This window comes from Taudactylus pleione, unplaced genomic scaffold, assembly GCF_031769625.1.
Source record: "Taudactylus pleione unplaced genomic scaffold, aTauple2 ptg000065l, whole genome shotgun sequence".
NCBI classification, from domain to species: Eukaryota; Metazoa; Chordata; class Amphibia; order Anura; family Myobatrachidae; genus Taudactylus; species Taudactylus pleione.
This window is the reverse complement of record NW_028284467.1, coordinates 5,041,691-5,053,415: the sequence shown is the minus strand read 5'-3', so window position 1 is coordinate 5,053,415 and position 11,725 is coordinate 5,041,691. Positions and strand designations below refer to the sequence as shown.

General features: G+C 45.6%; 1 protein-coding gene across 6 annotated transcripts in view; it reads right to left on the bottom strand.

The window, feature by feature from the left end:
* Window positions 1-11,725, bottom strand: part of DTX3 (deltex E3 ubiquitin ligase 3) — an 82,258-nt gene that overhangs the window by 49,906 nt on the left and 20,627 nt on the right. For 4 of the 6 annotated variants that reach the window (XM_088465906.1, XM_088465907.1, XM_088465908.1 and 1 more), the window contains exons 2-3: window positions 6,750-6,810; window positions 5,491-5,569 (exon numbers count right to left, since the gene is read on the bottom strand). The exons of 1 other annotated variant lie outside the window; for it this stretch is intronic. The gene's annotated coding sequence lies outside the window, so the exon portion shown is untranslated. Of the gene's footprint in view, window positions 1-5,490; window positions 5,570-6,749; window positions 6,873-11,725 lie in introns of those variants that run through there. One more of the 6 variants, XM_088465909.1, reaches the window with a different exon arrangement.

Here is an 11,725-nt window from a genome sequence, read left to right as displayed (position 1 = left end):
CTACTCTCACTTCTGTGAGCCAGTGTCGCCGGGGAGCTGGGCATCATTCAGCAGCCCCAGTCATTTTTGTGAGATAAAAAATGGGATTTTATATTCCTGGAATGAGAAGGAAATCTATAGAAAATCTTCTCGGAGGGGACCCAATAGACTCCTAAATTTAACAAACTTCATATCCTATTAACGTAACCTTTTAATGGAAAAATATAGGAGACTCTGCTGATATATACAACTTTAGCCTAAACTTACTGGAACTAAATTTACAAGTACATTTCTATTTATTTAGGAATTACACTCTTTTTAAAAGACTGTTAAGGGCCTGATTCAGAGATGGACGCACTGCCGATGCCGGGCGTAGTGGAGCGATCCCGTTTGTGTGCGTATAGAGTCACATTACTACAAAAATGTTCTAGCAACTTTGCAGGAAAGAATCAGAAGAAAGTGGCCAGAGTTGTGGAAAAATGGTTTTATCCTTCATCTGGACAACTCACCAGCCCACACAGCTCTCTCTCTGTTTCTCGGCCAAAAACTGCTTCACAAACTGCAGTGCTAGAACACCCTCCATACTCGCCAGACATAGCACCGTGTTACTTCTTTCTTTTCCCTAAAGTCAGATCTGTACTCAAGGGAACTCGTTTTGCATCAGTCACTGAGGTAAAGAAGAAAACTACGTTGTTGAGGCAGCTGACAGATAATGAGCTGCAGCACGGCTCTGACCAATGGAAAATAAGAATGCAGCGGTGTGTGGATACAGAAGGGGCGTGCATAGAAGGGGAACGGAGTTAAAATGTACTGTGACACAGTCAGATTAGGGGTCCCTCTCCTGGGTAGAGGACTCCTTCCTTACACACACAGCAGCTGGGAAACAGTACGCCAGTCTGGATTCGAGTACGCCAGTCTTTATTGTGCAAAACAGAAAACATAAAGAAACCATAAACATAAATCCTAGCCCTGGCTGGGCTCTAACTTTACAGGTGGTTCCCTCACTACCAGAACCTGGCAGGGCCTAATGCCCTCACCAGCAACAAAGGCACAGCACAACACTCACAGATAGGTTTTTCAAGTGTCTCTGAGCAAACTCCCTGCCTGCTCTCCCAGGTGAGACACTCAGCCCTAAACACACTAGGCTTATATTGGCCACTCTCAGGTGGAAACCCTAACAAGCCTGTTACCAGGCTGCAAGGCCCAAAACCTGGAGTGGCCGTGGGTGGAGCCCTCCCTCTCCTCTCACCCACAACCCCCAGGTCCCAAACCGGCTTTTCAAAAAGCCGAGACTCAAGCCTGCTACACCGCAGACTTTCTCCTGGGGGTTTAAAACGCATAAGACAGGAATATGGGACAAATGTACCTGCCACAGACCACTTTACCAGTGATCCTATCACAGTACTTAATATAATTAAACATAAATTATAGCGTCAGTCTCGTTATTTAATAGCCACACCTCGTATTTGCAGTGAGAAGTGTATAGAAAATGTAGTGGGCATTCCTGGGTGGTGACGGATGGAGATGATCTGTATTATAAGCGTTATGGGAGTGTCGCAGGTGTTTGGGTGAATGTACACAGACACTCCAATGCTCACACAGGAGGCCATAGTCAGAAAAAGGAACTGAATGTTTTGATGGTATGACCGAAGGTGGCATCTAAAGATGCACCAACCAGTACTACTGCATGTACAGACACTGACAGTGGCCGTCTCAGGCCTTGCACATTCCTATGCACAGATGTACACAAGGAAGAGACTTTTATAGCACCATTTGTATAAAGTAGCAGACAGGTGACCATCAATAGACACAGCTGCGGGCGCGTCTACATCCACCTCTGAATCAGGCCCTCAGTGACTATTTGCAATTAACGTGTAAATTGACTTCACCCAAACAACTGTAGCAGGATGTGACATCTAGGTGTGTTTAGCTCACAGATAAGGGTCTTGCAGGTTCAGGGTCTCCATGACAACGATTTCAGTAAAGGAAATGTTCCATGTTTGAAGGTGCTATAAAGGCATCAGCTGAAGTGCCATGACAAGGTCTGCGAGATTTTGAGAACATAACATATAGCAATGAATGGAACAGCCGCAGAATGAGTATACACAATATTTCATGTAAATCCTGCTTATTGTCATCTGTTCTTACTGGGACTTTTGCAATGATTTTATAAACCTTATATAGCAAAAATCCTTAAAAAGCTAGACAATTGCAGTTATACGGGAACCTCTGCAGTGTAAATACAAGATATCGTACGATATATTGTTCTGACGCACATCATATAGTGTGTACGCCCGCTCTGTCAATCATGACAGTCATTCGTCGCATCGTCCCGTCTGCTGTTGATGGGACGATGCAGTGAACAACACAGTGCTATTACATGCAGCATGTAATGACCAGGGACGTAACTAGGTATTTAAAGCTTGTAAGGGCCCTTATGTACCACCCACTGGTGAAAAATGTATATAACACATGTAAGGTTGACAAGGACGCTGGGTCGCCCTCAGCTCTGGGCCCCAATACAGCTGCACCCCTTGCACCTATGGTAGTTACACCCATGGTAACGACACATGGCGCCGTTGTACACCAGATTAAATAACCCACCCCCTGCAAAAGGAGAAGCTCCCGAAACAACACACACACACACACACACACTACAGACAGTTTTGGCCACCGGGGTCAGAGGAACTGCGTCGTCCGAGTGTCCTATATTATTATGGCGGTGTATACTACACTAAGGGGTATAATTTACTAAATATTAATTTTAATCGATTTTCAGCAATTTATAATCAATAAAAATCGATCAACATTGATGTTGTGTTTCTGGGGCTAAATCACACATTTATTAGCAGGCAATTTTTAATTTGTTTTTTATAAGTATTAGTAATTGTGTGATTTGTGATTTTGATCGATTGTTTAGGGATTTAAAAATCGGTCACAATTGACCTTTAGTAAATATACCCCTAGGAGTACACATGTGTAAAATAACTACATGGGGTGCACATAGGTGCTGTGCATTGTGCTTTTATTGCTCCTTGTGGCTTTAGCAACACAAAGCTTTGCTCCAAATATGAACTTCTGAACATTTTTATAGTATGACCATGCAGGCAACAACAATGCCAGCAACAAAGAAAGCTTTAACCTCTCAAAGGACGATTTTTTTCAGGCAAAAAGGGTCAGACATTGCCGGGTCTGCAGGAGAGTCCGGGGAGTCAGAGGAGATCCGTTCTGCACATAAGTAGAATGGATTTCCTCTTCAAAAACACAGCGGGGCGGTGCGGTCGCACCTTGTCAGCTGAAGCACAGTTGGCTGCATTCGCATCCCATGCGACCATGTCAGTTAATTGGTTAATGATGGAAGAAGCTTCTTTGCGATGAGATTTGGTGAAGAAAGCTTATTTGCAACTGTTTTGGTAGAGGGGATTCCTATATCGAAAGACAATTGGGACACTGCTGAGATGGATGTTACATGAGATCACAACAACTAAATATATGTCCACATGATCTCAGAGATAGTTAAATTATTGTTAAGTGTTCTGTATAGGTTCTGAGTAAAACTGGAACACAAAATGAATGAACCACAACAAATTCTCTTAAAGTAAATCAGATCTTTCCAATTTGAATCCAAAGTATCTTCTATTCCCAGCTTACAAACGAACAGCAATTACTGTAGTAAGGGCGACAAATATAAAGGTAAAGTAGGTTTAGTCCAACCAATGGAAAAGCTGGTGTCTGTGCTGAACACTCTGCATCGAGAACCTCACATGATAATCAGCTCACACAAATACATCACCAAGAGCAGGAAATCTAACAAAATGAAAACCGTATGTAAATCTTGGCTTTAGCAGAAGTATAGAATTGTGTGAATTATATAAATTGCTTTCAAGATAAATCAGAAACAATAGTTCTCTTCCATATTGTACACGTATTTCTCTGCAGCAATCTCATAGCCTAACCACCAGCTCCATAATCTCCTCCAGACACAGTGACCCTGGGATTCAGATACGTGTATCACATCTAATATTGTGTGAATGCATCTGGCTCAGGCATACATAGGTATACACCAGTGTCGGAGCGGGGCATGAAGAGCCCACCGGGGGAATGCAGTGGTAGGGGCCCATACTTAAGAGGTGTGGCCAGTCATAAGATGGGGGGGGTGGCCAGACACCACAGTGGGACTTGGCCAACCATTACAGTGGACATAGTTAGCCTGCAAAGAACATGCCCCGTTTATGAAGGCGGGGATAGAGGTGTATCAGGACCGCAGAATATGATTGGCAGGAGGGCTAATCTTGGTGTAGTTCCCATAGAAACTAACCAAGCACCCAAGTTCATCCATAATCCTGCTGCACCAAGTTACTGAACATCTAGTAGAATAACAATGTATAATTTGAGTGCTTGGTCTGGAACTTCACCCCTAGAGGAGGAAATGGGGCCCTCAGCCAATGGGTCCCACCAAGGATTCCCCTGTACACATGTGGGCCAGTACAACCTTGGTATACATCCACATGGTTTTAGGACATGCCTCCCAAAAATTACTATATGTGAAATTTTCAAATTCAAGGAAAATCAGACTTTTTTTGTACATGATCTTTTGCTAGGAAAAAATGCTTTGTGGACCCAGCTAACCAGTGAACCCACTTTAAATGCATAATCTTCCCTTCCCTATTAAATTGTGTTCAAACATCTCAAACAGAAATAAATGTTTTGTGAGGGACACAAGTGCCTAAATTCCGGGAACAATACCTCGATCCATTCAGTTCCTCTCGTCAGGAGGTACAAGATTTCCTACCCCAATGAACACTGCCGTAACAGTCACATGACATCATAATATAAAATGCTCTTCGGGCAGCTTTGTAATAGAGGCCTAAATGTATTTTGGGTCAGATATATTACCTATTGATGCAAATATTTGTATTTATCACACAATGGGGTGCAATATAGGTTTTCCACAAAACTTATTAGTAGCATCCAGGTGACACAAACTCACGACGCACCTGATTTAAAGTTGAAGTCCAACTGCAAGTCACTAAGCCTGGCGCTGGATTACGCGTTTAAAAGAGAATCCCACATTTTGTTCCAACTGGCACCAGCTGCACCATTCATTAGCTCAGGCTATAGTACCAGTGCTAATTATTTGGGGAGATGTGGCACCAAATTATTTATTTATTATTGTAAAACAGCAATTATCACCCTGATGTTGCAGGTGGCTGTCGTATCTTTACTCAGCAATCTGAGTTGCACATATCAAACTATGGTCCGAAGTTTTGCAGCTGTGATATCACTCTTATATTCGGTACGCAAAATTTCTGCCTACACTAAATGATGCTCCAAATCAGAAGAGCTGTAATTAACAGACCAGGTTAATAGATAATTAACCACATGAACACATATTGATAGATATTTGCATTGATTACATTTCCACTCCCCCCTTGTCACGTGCAGCATGTACATAAAGGTGTACACAGTAACCGATGCCTCACATAACACAGTGATATCAGGAACACATACCTCTGACCCCTCCCACTGAGAAATCAGGGACAATTCTCAGTTTTAATCGGGCTCAGGAGACCAAAATGAAGGGCACTATCTGTAAATTGAGAACAAAGATTTAACTTCTACGGCAACATAACAAACAACGTGGGGCATTTCAGTCGCTGTATATTATTATACAATCCTACAATTGTCTTCAAGTCTGTTTTTACTGCTCATTAGTGTAATTGTATCTGAGACATTTCTAGAAAATGAGCAATAATTTTATTTTCACGTACATATTCCAAAGGGTAAAGTTTGTACTGTGTAAAGCCGGCCATACACGGTGCGATATAGTAGTCGATCCGACGGATTGGCACGATATATCTGCTATATCGTACCGTGTATGGACATGATACCGTCCCGTGTGCGCTCCTGTGCAGTCATACATTGCATCCCCAGATCTTCAAACTTCACTCGATCAGGGGATGTGATGTACGACCCCATGTTGCGCTATGCGGGTGAGGGAGGGAGTGCCGGCATATCGGGTGGTCGGCCACCACTTCGCTCCGTGTGTCGGGCATCGGATCGGCCGTCGTCATACATGGTGCATATTGCACCGTGTATGCCCCGCTAACTTGCAAGGAAGCTCTTTAACATAATGACTTCCCATACATATATTTCTATGCAATGATTTCATGTGTGCAGTGGACACAGCTTTCGGAAAATAAATGACATATGTTGTTTCTCTACTATAAACAAGCACAAGCACTACATAAAAATATATAAATTTACTGTCTATAGAGTTAGTTTTCTTTTCTTTATCATTTGTGATCCCCGTATGATTGTCATACAAATTGCTAGTTTCCCATTATAAATAATGTCGTGAGTAGCTCTTAAAATATATTATAGGGCCCTTTATACTGTCGCTATTTAAACACAGCCAGCACTGTAAAGCACTCACTCATTTTTATAAAATATGAGTGAATTGCCCACAAATATTTCCTATTGTGCTCTAAAAATGTTTTTGCTCACTGCTTTACCTAAGATTGTCTATAATTTACCTTGGCACTGTGAGCAGCCCTTATAATGGAACGTGTAACATTTTTAAACCTAGCCATTAAAGTACAAGTTGACATACTACTAAAAGCAGACTTATAGACTGACAATACAGAGCACTGGGCACAGCGATTTCATTTGCTCTGCAATCGTCTAGAGGAGATCACAGATTTTAATGTAGTTAAACTCATATATCCTACTGCTAAATTCTGTCACTAAATGAAATTAGTGCTGCTTACCTGGAGACCCCATGGGCTGTTTCCACAGGAAGAAATCCCCAAAGGTCCTATTATAGCTTAACTGGAAGAAAAACACATAAAAGCGATAATGGTTATAATGAAATGACTCCAGCTTCAGCAGTGTCTATGTGAACTCTCTGCTTGCACTTTCACATTACATATTTGTTATATAGTGTAATGCTGTCAGGGGGCGGAGGCAGATCTACTCATTGCAGGAACAGGGCCCAGTTTAACAAACCATTTCTGCTAAAGTGAAAGAGATCTATGAGGAGGAAATAATAAAAAAAAAAAAAAAAAAAAAGCTGCCTGTATGCTGTAAACACATGCCCATCCTCCACCACATCGTATACAGGAGAGTGTAATCTGTACATGCTCAAGTCCACACAGACGATCCCTGTCACTTTCTCATGTAATGTAAAGATCATTTTGTTTCACAGTGACCTCAGCACGGCTTTGTGCTGGAATTATCCAGGCCGGATAAATGCTTTTGTTCCTCACCTCTAGAGAGCTATACACAGGGTTCACCAGCTCTTATAGATTGCTGGTACTCAGATGCATAGGAAACATCATGCTTAATAGGACAAATTTGTGGCTGACTGTCCCTCATAGCACCAGCAATAACAAGAGATATGGTAAGAACTTACCTTTGTTATCTCTGTTTTCTACGAGGTCCATAGGGTCCACAGGGTTGACCTTGGGGTATAGCTGTATCTGGATCCACGGGCACCACGCAGTTAAAGCTTTTGCTGCTCCCAGGATGCACTGGGTACATCCTCCTCTATACCCCGCCCCAGCCACAGACACCTCAGTTGGTAAGTAGCCAAGGCCAGAGGAGGAAAAATACAGAGAGAAGGAAGACTGGAACACACAAGAACCATACTCACTGAAAGGGAGACGGAAAACCTGTGACCAGCCACATAGCCCATATGAAGCCAGGTGCGTCAGAGCGGCCGCCCTGTGGACCCTATGGACCTCGTAGAAAAGGAGATAACAGAGGTAAGTTCTTACCATATCTCTTGTTTTCTACTTCAGGTTCCATAGGGGGTCCACAGGGTTGACCTTGGGGATGTCCCAAAGCAGTACAACTAAGGGCGGGGACGCTCCTGCACTGACAGGAGAATCCGGCGCCCGAAGGATGCATCCTGAGAGGCGAAGGTGTCAAATGCATAGAACCTTAGGAAAGTCTGTATGGAAGACCAGGTGGCCGCCTTATACAGCTGAACAGCCGAGGCGCCACGGCCAGCAGCCCACGAGGGACCCACAGACCGAGTGGAATGAGCCTTAACAGAGGCAGGAACAGGTAAACCCTCCTGTGAATAAGCCTCACAAATAACCAAACGAAGCCAACGGACCAAAGTTTGTTTGTTGGCAGGCCAACCCCTCTTGTGAAAACCAAAGAGGACGAACAAAGAATCAGACTTCCGAATGGAACTAGTCCGGTCCACATAAACTTTGAGAGCACGGACAACATTTAAGGAAGCCTCACCAGCCGAGAGATCAGGTTACTGAAATGCCGGCACAACTATTTCCTGATTAATGTGGAACTTAGAGACCACCTTAGGAAGAAAACCTGGACGGATGCAAAATCAGAAAAGGAGAATGGCAAGAAAGCACGCTTACTTCTGACACTCTTCTGGCCGAAGCAATTGCCAGGAGAAAAACAGTCTTAACTGTCAACCACTTGAGTTCCATCGAGGTTCAAATGGTGGACACTGTAGGGCCCAAAGCACCACTATCAAATCCCAAGGAGCCACTGGGGGAACAAAGGGAGACTGAATCCTGAGAACATCCTGGAAAAAGGTGCAGACATCAGGCAGAGTAGCGATCCTACGCTGGAACCACACAGAAAGTGCAGACACATGAACTTTCAAACAAGCTTGGCGTAAGCCTAGGTCCAACCCAGACTGAAGGAACGTCAAAATCCTAGAAACACGAAACGCTTGAGGATCGTAGTTTCTGGACTCACACCATTGAAAATAAGTATGCCACACTCTGTGATAAATCCTGGCGGAAGCAGGCTTGCGCGCCTGTAGCATTGTGCTGATGACTGAGCTGGAAAAACCCCGGGACGTTAAGACGAATGTCTCAAGAGCAGGACCTGAGGCAGCACGTCCACCAGGCTTGCATCGTCGTCTCTTGTCCTGGACCCGTACACAGGCAGCTTGCGATTGTGATGGGAGGCCATGAGGTCCATCTCCGGCAGTCCCCACCTGTCCACGAGTAGTTGAAATCCCTCTGGGTGAAGGGACCGTGGTGGCGTTGTCGGACTGAACTTGCACTGCCCTTCCTTGAAGAGCGTGACCAGACAACTGGAAGGCCCTGTACACGGCCCGAAGTTTTAGAATATTGATGGGAAGAACCGCTTCTTCCGCCGTCCAATGGCCCTGAAGTGAAAGTGGACCCGACACTGCCCCCCAACCCCGGAGACTGGCATCTGTCGTGAGCACAACCCAGTCCGTGATCCAAAAGGGGCGACCCTTGGTGAGATGAGATGTTTAAAGCCACCAAGCCAGCAACAGGCGCACCTCCGGAGACAACACCAGCATCTGAGTCCTGATCCGGTGTGGTAACCCGTTCCATTTGGATAGAATCAGCCCCTGCAGGGGCCTGGAATGAAACTGAGCATACTCCACCATGTCCAATGTCGACACCATGGACCCCAGAACTCATTGTCGAGTGAACCGACACCTGAGAACTCTTCAGACAGAAGGGAGGAAACCATTTCTGGAGTCAGAAAGATCCTTTGCTGACGAGAGTCCAGAAGGGCTCCCATATGAACTATCCTCTTTGACGGAATGAGGGAGGACTTCTTCCAGTTTATCAGCCAAGTGATCGTCAGGTGCAGATGTTCCTCTGGAGAGCCTGCCAGCAATAAGAGGTCGTCCAGATACAGCAGAAGCCGTATACCCTGGCTGAGCAGATGGGCAGCCATGACAGCCATAACTTTGGTGAACACCCTTGGAGCCGTGGAAAGGGCAGAGCCTGAAACTGGAAGTGAAGCTGGCGTATAGCAAACCTCAGATACCGGTGATGTGAAGGGGCTGTAGGAACATGGAGGTAGGCATCCTGGATGTCCAGGGAGACCATATAATCCCCCGGTTCCATAGCCAGAATGATGGAACGCAAAATTTCCATCCTGAAAGTGGGCACTCTGAGGAACTTGTTCAACGATTTCAGGTTGAGAATAAGCCGATGAAACCCATTGGGTTTCGGAACCAGAAATAGAGAAAAGTAGTAACCCACCCACGTTGAGAAAGCGGAACGGGAACAACAACTCCTGCTTTCAGCAAGCACTCTATTGCTTCCTGAATCTGCAGGGCCTTGGTCTTGTCTTGAGAAAGACTCGTGCAGAAGAACTGTTGGGGGGGTCTGTGACGGAAGGACAGGGCGTACCCCTGAGAGACCACTTCTCATACCCAAGCATCCGTGATGGTATTGCAGCAGCACTGGGTGAATTGAAGAAGTCGGCCCCCTACTCTGGGATCCCCCAGAGAGAGGCCCGTCACATCAGGCTGAAGGCTTATCATCTGGCTTGGAAGCAGGGCGTCTAGTGTTCCAGGCCTACGTCTTTGGTTTAGGGGCAGCCTTGGTTGACGACTGCCTCGGGAAGGACTGACCTTTGGACTTACCCTAAGTTCGAAAGGACCGAAAGGCTGAGGTCCTAGCTTTAGAAGGCGCAGCTGTTGATGGCAGAAACGCCGACTTAGACTTTGCCAAGGTATCAACAGTTTTGTCCAGGTCAGGACCAAACAAAATCTCCCCATTAAATGGCAAGGCCTCCAGGCCCTTCTTGGAATCCGCATCCGCTCTCCAAGAATGAAGCCACAAAGACCGGCGAGCAGAGACCGCTGCCGCCAAAACCTTGGAAGTCTGAAGACTGGCATACAAAGACGCTTCTCCAATATAGGAAGCAGCATCCCTCATCTGTCCAACCAAAGCTCTCTGAACCTCCAGAGCTTTCTCAGGAAGAGTATCCTCTAGTACAGGGGTTCCCAACCACGGCACACTAACAGTCCAGGTTTTGGGGATAGCCATGCTTGAGCACAAGTGACTTAATTAGTACCTCAGTTATTTTGATTTAACCATCTGTGCACAATCATGGATATAACTAAAACCAGGACTGTTAGTGTGCCTTGAGGACCGAGGTTGGGTATCACTGCTCTAGTACATTGGCCCAGCTCTCAATGGCTTTAGCCACCCAAGACATGGCCATGGACGGATGGGCCACCATCCCAGAGAGAGAATAAATGGATTTTAAACAAGTCTCCACTTTCCTGTCCGTGGGATCCTTTAGGTATGAAAAGGTCGGCATAGGCAAGGTAGCACTCTTGATTAAGCGAGCAACGTGAGAATCCACCGCAGGCGGGGTTTCCCACTTTTTGCAATGACTTCCAGGAAACGCATATCTAAATGCTAAACGTTTCTGCGGCTGGAACCTCTTACTAGGCGACTGCCAGGCCTCCGCCATATGATCAGTCAGCTGATCAGAGAGAGGAAAAACAGCCAAAGTCACTTTTGCCTGCTTAAAATTTGGATACTTGGACTTAGAGGCTGGGGCGTCATCCTCTATATCAAGAATGGACCGCACCGCCCGCATATTAATGGAAGATTTCTTCTCCACTTCCAGGACAGGGGAATCCGAATCAGAGTCATCATGCAATTCCCCCTCATCAGAGGACGCATCTGAGTCTGATAGCTGAGCAGACTGGGATGACATGACAGTGCGCTTTGATGCCTTGTGAGGCTTGTCACTACGCAACATGGTTTGAAAGGCTGAAGATGAGGCCGCCAAACTCTGCACTGAATTGGAGAACACATCCACCCAAGGTGGTTGACCCGCTTCCGGGAGACCATGGAAGGGAATGACGGACTGCTGCGTCATTGGAGGAGACTGAACATACATAGGGAACCCCGCATATGGATGAACAGTCTGAGGCCCAGGGGGAGACTGCAATAATTGCGGTACACCCAGACAA